Genomic DNA, 12,888 nt, shown 5'->3' with positions numbered 1-12,888 from the left:
CCCCCATCCTGTGGTATATACTTCTGTCTCCTCTTCTCTATCTTCTTGTTACCCAAGCCCCTTCAGGACAAAGGAGGGCACATGGGCTGGTTTAATCTGGAAGAGGCTCACTAATTCCGTAAAGGGATGGGTCAAAACTAAATTCATAAGTGTTCTTACTGCCAAACAGCTCTTCTAGGGCTCCATATCTCATCTTCCCATCAGTCATTCAAACTAAAACTCTCCGGTTCAGTGTCATTGTGGGTCCCACTCTCCCTCTTCCTCGCCTCCAAAACACTGCTCTGCCTTCTCCTCATCTCCAGCCCCATCACCCCAACCTCCTTCAGGCTCATCCTCTGGCCTGAACTTCCTGTGCCTCTTACTTAGTTGTCCTCATGCTTCCCAAAGCACAGCCTGATCACCCTTAACATTGCCATGTGTCCCTAGAGTTAAGTTTAAAAAGCACTTCCATATCCTCCCTCACCATGTCACCCTCTGATGAGGAACAGGAAATGCTTCCCTGCTGCGCAGTGGTCCGAGTCTATGAGTCAACATAGGATTTAAAGCAATCCCCAGTCCTGCCCCCACCGTTTGGCCTCTGGGCCTCTGCTCACCCACTTTCCTCAGCCCCTTGGTTTCCTTCCATCATCACCAGCTGCAAAACACTGCCAGTCTCCCAAGGCTCAGCTCAGACGAAGCCTTTCGTGACACTGGAGCCAGTCACTGGTTCCCACTTCTGCATCTCCGTGATATTTGGACACTTACAGCATTTCCCACATTTTGCTCCAAGAGACAGCCACGTTTGGCTCCGAGAGGTAACTATCACTATACACACCTCATCAGCCCTACCCTGTTACACCACACATTCCTAGACGACAGGGAGATTTCTTCGTTCATTCAGCATGAATGAATCCACCTGCATTTACCCAGTACCTACTGAATGGCAGGCACTGACTTAGATGCTGGGGACATGGGAAATGAAATATAAGGGGTTGCCTGTCTTACAAAACTGACATTCAGTGGGAAAAAGTGGCAGCAGACCAGTAAGCATATACATCAATAAAGGACAGATTATGAAAGGTGCTAGGGCAAAAATAAACAGGGGGTTCTGACGGAGACCACTCTAGCAGAAGTGGCATCGCAGGTATATGCTGAAAGCCATGGGAATAATGGTCTGGGCAGTAGAAAGAGCAAGTGCTACAGCCCAAGACAGGACAAGGCAGGCATGCTTCAGGGGAAGGAGGGGATAGGGACTGGTGTGGCTACAGTGATGGAAGCAAGGGGAGGAAAGGTGCAGGAAGCAGCTGAGAGTTAGGCAAAGGCCAGAATATGTAGACCATACAAGACATGGTAACGAGTTTATATTATATGGCAGGAATGTAAAACAGGACAAACGTCTGGAAGGCAAAGTGACAATAAAGATCAAAAACCTGAAAACTTCACAGGCCCTTTGAACCACTTACAGGAATATATTCCATGAAAGAGACAGAAGTGTGGACAAGTGCAAGGAAGCTGCACGGGGTTATGACAATGACCGTGTATGAAAACTTTTAGAGCCTAAGTATCCACATGAGGACTGGGTAAGTAAATTACAGCACATCCATATAATGGCATGTAATGCAGTCTTTTTTTTTTTTTTTTTTTATTTTTTAAGAGACAGGGCCTTGCTATGTTGGCCAGGTTGGTCTTGAACCGTTGGCCTCAAGCAATCCTCCTGCTTCAGGCCCCCAAAGGGCTAGGACTACAGGTGTGAGCCACTGCGCCTGGCCAGTCATGCAATCTTTAAAACCGATCTTGCAGAGTATTAATAACATGAGAACTCTTCACAAAGGCTAAAAGATAATATATAAAAGCAAAGAAATTATATTAAACCATAAAACCATATATAATTTTTATTTTTATTTTTTATTATTATTATTATTTTTTGAGACAGAGTCTCATTCTGTTGCCCATGCTGGAGTGCAGTGGCACGATCTTGGCTCACTGCAACCTCCGCCTCCCAGCTTCACGAGATTCTCCTGCCTCAGCCTCCTGAGTAGCTGGGATTACAGGCACCCGCCACCACACCCAGCTAATTTTTTGTGTATTTTTAGTAGAGACGGGGTTTCACTATGTTGGCCAGACTGGTCTCGAACTCCTGACCTTGTGATCTGCCTGCCTCGGCCTCCCAAAGTGCTGGGATTACAGGCGTGAGCCACCACGCCCAGTCAGCCATATGTAATTTTTAAAGAGAAAACTATAAGCACACAGAAAAGAGCCTGGAATGATGATATTCACAATATATTTTTTTCCGGGTAGTGACAATAAAGAGTGCCTCTTTTTTTTTTTTTTTTAATTGGTCAAATTGTAGTTGATAAATACACTACACAAACATGTAATACTGCTGTGATAAGGAAAAAAGGTTTCAAAAATCCTGTGAGTTACAAGGTATAGCAGAGAGGATATCCTATGAAATCATATAAATAAATAGAGGCTGCCAATCAGGAGGCAGCTGGGGCAATCTTCTGTCTTTTCAGGGAATCTTCAAAGCAAAACAGAAAAACAAACCATAAAAACTCCCTAGAACTTGGGGCAGGAAGTGTGTCATTCCCTTTCTGCTTATTCCTGTGACTCAGCAGTGACTCGCAGGCCCCTCTGATCTATGCAAGAAGAAATTAAAGATAGGAGTTCTGAGAGGATGGACGCTTAGAAACCTCACCCAGGAGCTCCCAGCCCCGAGGGGGAAGTTGGGAATAGTGAACTTGGAACTTTTTTTTTTTTTTTTTGAGATGGCGTCTTGCTCTATGGCTCAGACTGGAGTGCAGTGGCACCATCTTGGCTCTCTGCAGCCTCCACCTCCCGGGTTCAAGTGATTCTCCTGCCTCAGCCTCTCGAGTAGCTGGGATTACAGATGCCAGCCAATGCACCTGGCTAATTTTTGTATTTTTGGGGTTTCGTCGTTGAACCTGGAACTTCTAAGGAAAAAAACCATTCTCGATTCTTTTTTAGATTCATTACAACAGCAACCAACAGTTTTACCTATATTGTTACAAAGTAAACATGATTAAGCTTTTGTTTATTTCCTTTAAATAAGATTTACTTCACAAGCCCAAACCTACTGTTGTTCCAAGCCTTCTTCCCAAACAGGTTTGAAAGTTTAATAAACAGTCTAGACAAGTCTCAACAAGTCTCAGGTATTTTGATCCTGGCTTACACAAGCTCAAGTTGAAGGAGTTTTACTGCAGAAGCCCATTCAGCCAATTTACGTCCCTGTTCCTCACTGGGAAGCAAAGGTGATCTGGTTCCTGTGTCCCCATCTGGCAGCCTCCTAAGCTCAGCACTCAACGGCCAAAGAGCACAGATTAAAACTGATTTGCTAACAGAAGCCCACATACTTCGTTTAGTTCCATTTTTAATAACCCTCTGGAAACTACAGAGTGGAGGGAAACATACACAGCACTACAAAACAAAACAGCAACTTTTGACTCTGGAAGCCTTTACATTTTTAAGGTTAATTAAATTAAAATTTGAGGACACACAATTACAATCCAGGACCACTGCCTTCCTATATGTATTCAACAAATATTTATTGAGGCCTTACTGTGCCCTATGTTAGACTCTAGGGTAAATGACAAACAAGTGGCCAGAAGAGCGATGTGTATGTATGCAGGGTGGGGTGGGGGTGTGCTTGAGGGAGGCAGATATTTCCGAGAAACTCCAAGAAATGCAGTCAGTTTGGGAACACGTTATTCAGGATCTTATAAGCCCTGTTAAAAAGTTTAGATTTTATCAAAACTCTAATGAGGCATCTTTTTTGTTTGTTTTCGTTTGTTTTTTTTGAGACAGAGTCTGGCACTGTTGCCCAGGCTGGAGCGCAGTGGCGCGATCTCGGCTCACTGCAAGCTCTGCCTCCTGGGTTCACGCCATTCTCCTGCCTCAACCTCTCGAGTAGCTGGGACTACAGGCACCCACCACCGCACCTGGCTAATTTTTTTGTATTTTTAGTAGAGACAAGGTTTCACCGTGTTAGCCAAGATGGTCTCGATCTCCTGACTCTCGTGATCTGCCCACCTCAGCCTCCCAAAGTGCTGGGATTACAGGCATGAGCCACCGCGCCTGGCCTAATGAGGCATCTTAAGCAAAGGATGATGCAATGAGATGGACATTTTATGAAGGCCAATAGCAGCACAGGACGTTAGACTAGATGCAACTGCCCTTAAAGTAACCTAGGAAAGAGATGGCGGCAGTGGCTTGGTCTTAGTTAGCAGTGCACAGTGACTGGCAGTACATAGAGTGTACAGCTATTCACCGGGAGAACTGACAATACTGGCAATTGATTGGGCATAGGGGTAAGGCCAGAAGAATAAGCCTTCCAGGTTTCGAGATAGTTACCTGGGTCATTGACTAAGGGGAAAAGTGAAAGAGAAGGCAAGTTCAGCCTTCTTCACATCAAATTTGAGTTGCCTGCGAGACACCAAAGAGCATTTTCTAGCTAGACACCCAGGTCTAGAACTCAGACAAGAGCTTGGGCCTGGAATATAAGTTTGGGAGTCACCGGCATGTAGAGAATCTGAAACCCTAGGAATGGGCAGGGTCACCAGGGAGAGAGTGGAATAAGAAGGGCAGAGAATCCAGGTAGAGACCAAGATATATCAACATTTTGATATTGGACAAAGGGGAAGGAGCCTGCAAAGACCAATGAGGGGCAAAGAGAAAAGGGGGAGGATAATCAGGAAAGTGGATTATCGAGGACCAGTCTGTCTACAGAAAACAGGAGCAGCGTGGACTCGTTTGGAATGGTCAGGAAGAGAAGTGAAAGGTCCCCACCCAGCACTAAAATGCCAGAGGTTGCTCAACTTCTCCATGCCTCTGTATTTCTGGTAAACAGCATGGGGCCAAATGGGAGGCAGCAAGAAGAGGGTAGGTTCTGAGATAAACTTAACAGGAGATCCTGGCCATAACCAGCATGGTCTGCTCAGAGGCTGGAAAAGGGGTCAAGGGCCAGAGAAGTGATGAAACGCCTAGGTCCTGGGACCACTCCTTAAGGAGTAGCACTTCATCATTCAGCCACAAGTATGTATACGTCATCTACTGCGTGTGAGCACTGCTGATGGTCCTGGGGATAGAGCAGTGACAAAAGTTCTAACAAAATAGCCGGAGAAACAGGATTTTTGAGTGAGATAAATGCTGTGGAGGGAAAAAATAAACCAGAGGCAGGGGCTACAGAGTGGGTGGGAGAGAGGAGCATTTTGGATGGGCTTTCTCCTAGGGTAATATCTGAGCAGAAAACTGGAGAAAAATTAGGGTGAAAGCCAAGGAACAATCTATGGGGAAGGTGCTTCCAGGCAGAGGGAGGGGGGTGTGCAAAGGCTCTGAAGTAGGAGGAACAAGCTTGGGAAGTTTGAGGAACAGCATGGTGGTCAGTGTGGCCTGACTGGGGCAGGGAAGGAGGGAGTGGGAGGAAATTAGTTCGCAGAATCGGGCAGAGGCCACACGAAGGGGAGCCTGTAGCTCCTGGTAAGGAGTGGGGAGTTTGTCCGTTGGAATGGAAAGCCATGGCAGGGCAAGGAATGACTGTCATCAGTGATAAGACCATTCTGACTGCATACGGACTGTCTGAGAGTGACAGTGCAAGAGCATAGGGGAGTTAGGAGGCTCCTGAGTATACCCAGAAGAGAAGCGGTGGTGGGAGAAGCAGTGAGATTTAGGATGTGCATATTTGCTAGGGCAAGTGGAAAGAACTTGCTGCCTGGTGAGCTGTGTAATGAGGTAACAGAGGAATCAGGATGTCTCCTGGGCTTGTGGCCTGAGAGCTGCGTGCATCAAGGGCAAACCCAAGAAGGAGCCAGTGTGGGGGAAGGGGCATGCAATTAAGATGCCTATTTCTAGTGGAAATGTAAAACAGACAACAGAATTATCACGTCTGGAGTTTGGGGAAAATGTGTTAAATACATTAATTTGGAAGTTATTAGTATTTGGTATTTATCCCCCAGGACTAGAAATCATCGATATTCTCAATCTTGGCTGTACGCTGGTATGCCCAGTAACAAAAAATGAACAAAAAAACCAATTCAAACCAAACCAAAACAAAAACTGATGCTCACAAGCCTTCTCCAAAGGTTCTGAATTAACTAGACTTGGATAAAGTCTAGTCTTTTTCAGTTTAGTTTTTTTTTGTTTTGTTTTGTTTGTTTGTTTGTTTTTAGCAGGTTAAGAACCCTAGAAAGAGTGTAGTATGGAGAAGAAAGTCAATGACTGAGCCCTGGGGTGATTCCATCTGTAGAGGCCCTTGGAGAGAACAGTTATTGAGGTAGGAGAAAAAAAGGGGATGTGATGCCCTGGAAGTCAAGTCAGGACAGCGCTTCAAGGGGCAGTGAGGGGGCAGGGGTGGTTACAAGGGCATACTGCAAAAAGAAAAAGAAGGGGGCCGGGATGGATGATGCCAACTACTACTGAGAGGCTGAAAAAGATGACGACTACAACAGGCCATGGAATTTGTTACAATGGAGGCCTTTGGTGACCTTAATAGAAAGGGTTTTTGAGGCGTGGTGCAGTGGGGAGGGGTGGCAGGAAGGGGAGATTGCATACACTCCAGGAGACAAGTCTTCAAGAAGTTCTGCCAGAATGGGCAGGAGAGAAGTGCCATAGAGCTGGACGGCTACATCGAGTACAGAAATTTCTTTAACTTGTTTTTTAAGAAGGGTGATAAAAAGGCATGTTCTGATGGTGATAGGGATGTTTCCATACATGGAAAGAAAGTGATGTACAAGAGAAAGAGTATAATTGCAGGAGGACTTGAAGAAGTTGGAGAGAAAAAGCCATTAGGGACCCTGAGCCAATGAATCTGAAATTCCCCTTCAAATGCCAGATTTATCTTCATTTTTCATTTTCCAGGGGATATAATACATCCTAAAAATCACGGAGTGGCTAGATTGAAATCAACCTTAAAAATCATCTAGTCCAACGTCTGTTCCCAGTCTACTACTTGAATGCCCTGTGTCCCCTCCCAGTAGTCACCATGACAACCTCCACTGAAAGGCAATCTCTGCACTCCATCCACCCCACCGCAAACCCGTGGTTCGTGATCTCTTCGCACACTCCTTGAACTGAACAGAAATCTGTTTTCCTGTCCTTCAATCCACTGGCTCTGGTGCTGTGCCTTCGGGATACACAGAATATGTCTAATCCCTCTTTCACATCTTTCAAACAATTGAAAACTAGTAACTCCCGTCCCACCTTGTTAATTATGTACTCCCTAAACCAAACCAGTTCTTTTCACATGCATAGACAAATAGATCCTATTCTAGAAAATATCTAGACAGGGGCTACAAATCCACCTCGGCATGCTTTAACATAAAGAACGTATTGTCAAGCACAATAGAATAAAAGGTACACCAATATCCATAGAAATAACCCATACTAAGCCTGGTTACCAAGAAACCAGAGAGGTTCCAGGATAGTTGGGCTTAATCCACTCAATCCTTAAGCACTCATTTAATTATGTTTCTCTCCATCTTGTTCCCCAATTCTAGCAGAGAACTCTCCCACAACATGTATGTACATACACACACCACACACACCACACACTCAACATATGCACACTCACTCAGACTCTCAGAGAGGAGAAAACTTGACCATCAACAGCTGCCTTGTTATTAAGTACACCTTGTAATGGTTCTCATTAAATCAAGTTTGTAGGAAAGGGTCTCTACAGCATTAACTGATTATTTTCTCAAAACCTCATGTTGGAATACAAACTCCAAAGCCAGAAGAAAAACCCAAATGTTGACATATCCAAAAGTATTATTTTATTTCATCTCATCTTATTTCAGAGACAGGATCTAACTTCATTGCCCAGGCTGAAGTGTAGTAGTGCCATCACAGCTCACTGCAGCCTTGAACTCCTGGGCTCAAGTGAATCTCCCGCCTTCACCTCCCAAGGTGCTGGGATTATAGGTGTCAGCCACCATACCTGGCCAGGAATACTTTTAATGCAATTATAAATTAAGTTAAAAGCACAGCTACAAAAGCCAGGATTAGACTACAATTAAAGTATCCCTTGAATTATGTAGTCACTGCTAACCTTCAATGAAGAAACAGGTCTGTTGTTCCAAAACTGAAGGAGTATTCAAGCCAAATATTAGATGAGCTGTTATTCTTCTAGTCTTATTTTAAAACATTCCAACCACTGGAAGTCAAAGGGACCTGAACACGTAAGAGTATCGGCTTGGTGTCTGAAATAACCCTATAATAGGCTAAAACAATTTTTAAAACCAGTATAGTATTTAATGCAAAATGCACATGGTAGGTTCTGAAATGTTTACTGGATTAATAAACTGCATTACAGGGGAGTCAAGGGTTCATGAGATGGTGAGGAGGAAGGGGAGGAGCAGGAAGAGGGACAGGAGAGGGGAGGGGGCAGGAGGATGGGGGGAAGAGGAAAAAAACTGAAAAACTGTAACAGGTATCACTCCAGATTCATATGTACATCAGTTTAGTTGTAGGCCAGGCACAGTGGCTCATGTCTGTAATCTCGGGATTTTGGGAGGCCGAAGCACGAGGATCACTTGAGCCTAGGAGTTCAAGACCAGCCTGGGCAACATAGGGGGACCCCATCTCTACAAAAAAATAAAAATAAAAATAAATGAGCCAAGCATGATGGCACGTGCATATAGTCCCAGCTACACAGGAAGCTGAGGTGGGAGGATTGCGGGAGCCCAGGAGGTCAGGGCTGCAGTGAGCTATGATCACATCACTGCACTCCAGACTCTAGCCTGGCTAACAGAGGGAGACCTATCTTAAAACAAAAAAACAAAAAGCTGATACAGAGCATTAAAGGTATCACCCGAAATCCCCGTTTAAAGGGACAAACTGAAAAAAAAACAGGAAGTGTCAATCAATCACCGGCGAAAGATCAATGAATTCAGAGTATTTCGAGAGCTGTGACTATCTATTTTCATCAGTTTTGGGGAAGAAAACAGTTTGATTATAATTAATGTTTGACTACAATTTATATAATTAATCAAGGTGGTAAATCAATTAAATTCACCACCTTGATTAAACACTAAATTTGACAACTGCATACAAGAAAAAAAAATAATTTATTTATGACAAAGATCTTTTACGTGTCCCACACTCTAGAAAAGTGGATGTGTCCGGAGGGGATAAAGATCATGATATTAATTATATGAGGCAGGCTGGGTACCTTTAATGCCCTACATCGGCTTTTTGTTCTAGAACTAGGGCTGTAATCCCAGCACTTTGGGAGGCCAAGGCAGGCAGATTACTTGAGGTAAGGAGTTCAAGACCAGCCCGGTCAACGTGGTGAAACCCCCGTATCTACAAAAATACAAAAATTAGCTGGCATGGTGGCCTGTGCCTGTAATCCCAGCTACTTGGGAGGCTGAGGCAGGAGAATCATTTGAACTCGGGAGGCGGAGGTTGCAGTGAGCCAAAATCATGTCACTGCACTCCAGCCTGGGTGACAGAGCAAGACTCCATCTCAAATGATGATATTAATTATTATTATTATTATATAAGGTAAATATTTGATGATATAGGTCAGTATAACCTGCTATGAAAGCATTCCTGAATATCTCAAAATTAAACAAAACTGATTTTGATACAATTAAAAAATGCCTTTCTTAGACTCCTCTTATCTAATCAAAAGGAAGAAAGAAGAAAAAGAAGTCTCCACAGCACACAAACTCAGATTTCTTATATAAGTTCTTATGTAATCACTTTCAAATGGTTAATTCTGTAATTTTAGAAAACTTTATATCAGGCCAAACAATTTAAAAGCTTATTTAAAAATTATTTATCTTGGCTAATTTCTATGGGTTACATACAAAGTTAACATTCTTAACTTTGGTCTTCTTCCAAGCCATGCAAGTACAATAAACTTACGGAACTACAGGAAGAAGGTCCTACCCAAGAAATCGGAACCAGGAGGTGCACCAGCCACAAGGAAAGGCCTCCGTGATGGCAGACGCAGAAGAGACTCAAAGGGCAGAGGCGAAACCACTTCCTTTTTATTATCTTGCCAGGTGGTTAAAAATGTAAACTTCTACATGCTATTATTTCCTTACAGCAGGCATATACATTGCTCTGGCATTTCTTCAGCCTGATTTTTCTAGAGCATTGTTTCTTAGCCTTGGTTCTACTGATATTTTGGCCCACATAATTGTTATGGGGAGCTTTTGGGCACATTGTAGGAGGCTTTGAAGCATCTCTGTCTTCTACCCACTGAATAACTCCTCCCACTAAATTTAAATTAATAATCCCCACCCCCCCCCCCAGTTTGCTAAAATTGTCTTTGGATATTGCCAAATGTCTCCTGCCGGCAGGGCAAAACTGCCCCCAGTTGAGAGCCATATTCTCGAGCACTGGTTCTTAAATTGGCTGTATGTTAGAAGCATCTAAGGAGGTTTTAAAAATACTTATACCTGAGTCTCACCCTCAGAGATTTTGACTTAATTAGTCTGGAGTAGGCCTGGGGCACCTGAGGCACCTGGAGTTTTGAAAGAGATTCTAATGTGCAGCCAAGTGTAAGAATCTCTGCCCTAGAGTTTATCAATGACATCAAGTAAGTCATTTAATCAATTTAACCCAACTCAAAAATGCATTGTATCTCTCTAAACTAGGGTCTACTTCATCTTGGTACCAGAATCAACATGATTAGAGGACACAGAAAGAAGTGGAAAAGGCCAGGCGTGGTGGCTCATGCCTGTAATCCCAGCACTTTGGGAGGTCGAGATGCAAGGATCACTTGAACCCAGGGGATCGGAAAAGAGCCTAGGCAACACGGCAAAACCATTTCTTACGAAAAATACGAAACTTAGCTGGGTGTGGTGACACAAACCTGTGGTTCCAGCTACTCAGGGGACTGAGGTGGGAGGATAGCTTAAGCCCAGGAGTTAAAGGCTGCAGTGAACCATGATCTCACCACTGTACCACTGCACTTCAGCCTGGGTGACACAGGAAGATCCTGCCTCAAAAAAAAAAAAAAAAAAAAAGTGGAAGACCTAGGAAAAGGTCAACTGTAGCTCTAATCTGCAAAGTTCTTTACCCTTTAAGGTGAACAGAAACTAGTGCATAAAGATTTATTTCAACTTTAACATTGCAACTAAAAACACTCCAGTTTGGGAGATTTAGAAAATAAGCCTCACAGGTAGGAAGACAGAATTACCTCCTCACATGGTGAAATGCCAGCTCTACAATGAAGAAACTCTGGAGCTGCCATCTCTTTAATGGGCACCATTAAATCAGCCTCAGAGAAACGCCAAGTTCATTAAAAATAATAAACAAATCTGTGAGTGTGAAGACGCCCAGAGGACCCACACAGGAACTGCAATCAAGACTTCTCTGTTTGTGGGTGGTAGAGGTGGGGTTTATCTTCAGATAGACGACACTACCAGGAACCTCCCAGGAGCTGACAGAAAAGCTTGATTCCTGTAAAAAAGTTCCATGGTCATGAACAGCCCACATGCTTCCCTCCTGCCCATTACACCTTGGTGTCTTCTGCCAGCTTCCTCAGTGTGTTCAACAACACAGGGCCTGATTCCAGTTTTTTCAGACAGTGGCACAGCACTGCCCCTGAAGGCACTGTTCCCCTAAGAGCTAGTCTGTGGCTATAGTATTCTCATCAACTGTGTGCCAGCCTACTGGTTATGCCAACACACACTGTTGTTTTTTTGAGTAAGAAAAAAGTAAGGAGACACACACATGCATACACACGTGATAAGGATTCTTCTCCCATTTCAGGAACAAGAATTATCAGTAACTTATGGCCAGGCGAGATGGCTAATGCCTGTAATCCCAGCACTTTGGGAGGCCAAAGTGGGCAGATCACTTGAGGTCAGGAGTTCAAGACCAGCCTGGCCAACATGGTGAAACTCCATCTCTACCAAAAATACAAAAAATTAGCTGGCCATGGTGGCGGGTGCCTATAGTCCCAGCTACTCGGCAGCCTGAGGCAGGAGAATGGTGAGAACGCGGGAGGCAGAGCTTGTAGTCAGCCGAGATCACACCACTGCACTCCAGCCTCCAGCCTGGGCAACAAACAGAGACTCCGTCTCAAAAAATTAAAAAAAAAAAAAAATCTATATATCTATATATCTATATCTATATCTATATCTATATCTATATAAATTAGCTGGGTGTAGTGGTGGGTCTCTGTGATCCCAGCTACTGGGGAGGCTGAAGCAGCAGAACTGCTTGAACCTGGGAGGTGGAGGCTGCAGTGAGCCGAAATCATGCCACTGCACTCCAGCCTAGGCAACAGAAAAAAATAAAAAAGAAATAAATAATCGGTAACTTGTATGAAGTGCTTAGGATGAGTACCGTACTTTACTATGCGCCATACATGCTTTAATCTCACTAACTCCTGACAGCACTGAAAAGCAGGTGCTATTAATGTCCTCATTTTATAGACAAAGTAACTGAGGCTTACACAGTCTTGAGAAACTTATCTAAGGCAAAACCGGGACCTGAACCTATTTCTCTCTGGCCCCAAAGCCGATGCTTTTAACCACCGCGCAGTACTGTCTCTGGTTCTCAAAAACAAAAAAAACAAATACCAATCAGTGATATGAACTGAACTCTACCACCTGTGAGTGTTTCAAGTTTTCATTGATTTGGGTTGGACTAGGGTAGAAGAAAAGTTAGTGGATATGGACAAGATGCATGATACACAAATTTTCTTCCAGACTCCGTCAACAAGACCACAGGGCACTGTGTATGTCTTTGAATCTGGCTGTTTTTCTGTGTGCATCTGTATATGACAGAGAGACGAAACATCTCACAGAACATACGGACATATTGGGACAACCTGGTCTTACCACTAGTTTGTAAGTTCCAAGAGGACCTGAACTATTTCTATCAACATTTATTCAGTCAGCAACTAATACTGGGTGGTTACCACTGGCTAGA

General features: G+C 43.9%; 1 protein-coding gene across 2 annotated transcripts in view; it reads right to left on the bottom strand.

The window, feature by feature from the left end:
- The window catches only part of TNFAIP8 (tumor necrosis factor, alpha-induced protein 8), a 121,444-nt gene that overhangs the window by 69,252 nt on the left and 39,304 nt on the right, over positions 1-12,888 (bottom strand). Inside the window, exon 2 of one of the 2 annotated variants that reach the window (XM_011963681.1) lies at positions 10,820-10,945. The exons of the other annotated variant lie outside the window; for it this stretch is intronic. The gene's annotated coding sequence lies outside the window, so the exon portion shown is untranslated. The remainder of the gene's footprint in view (positions 1-10,819; positions 10,946-12,888) is intronic. 2 annotated transcript variants of the gene reach the window in all.

This window comes from Colobus angolensis, unplaced genomic scaffold (assembly GCF_000951035.1).
Source record: "Colobus angolensis palliatus isolate OR3802 unplaced genomic scaffold, Cang.pa_1.0 Scaffold62, whole genome shotgun sequence".
NCBI classification, from domain to species: Eukaryota; Metazoa; Chordata; class Mammalia; order Primates; family Cercopithecidae; genus Colobus; species Colobus angolensis.
This window is presented reverse-complemented; position numbering and strand designations above follow the sequence as displayed.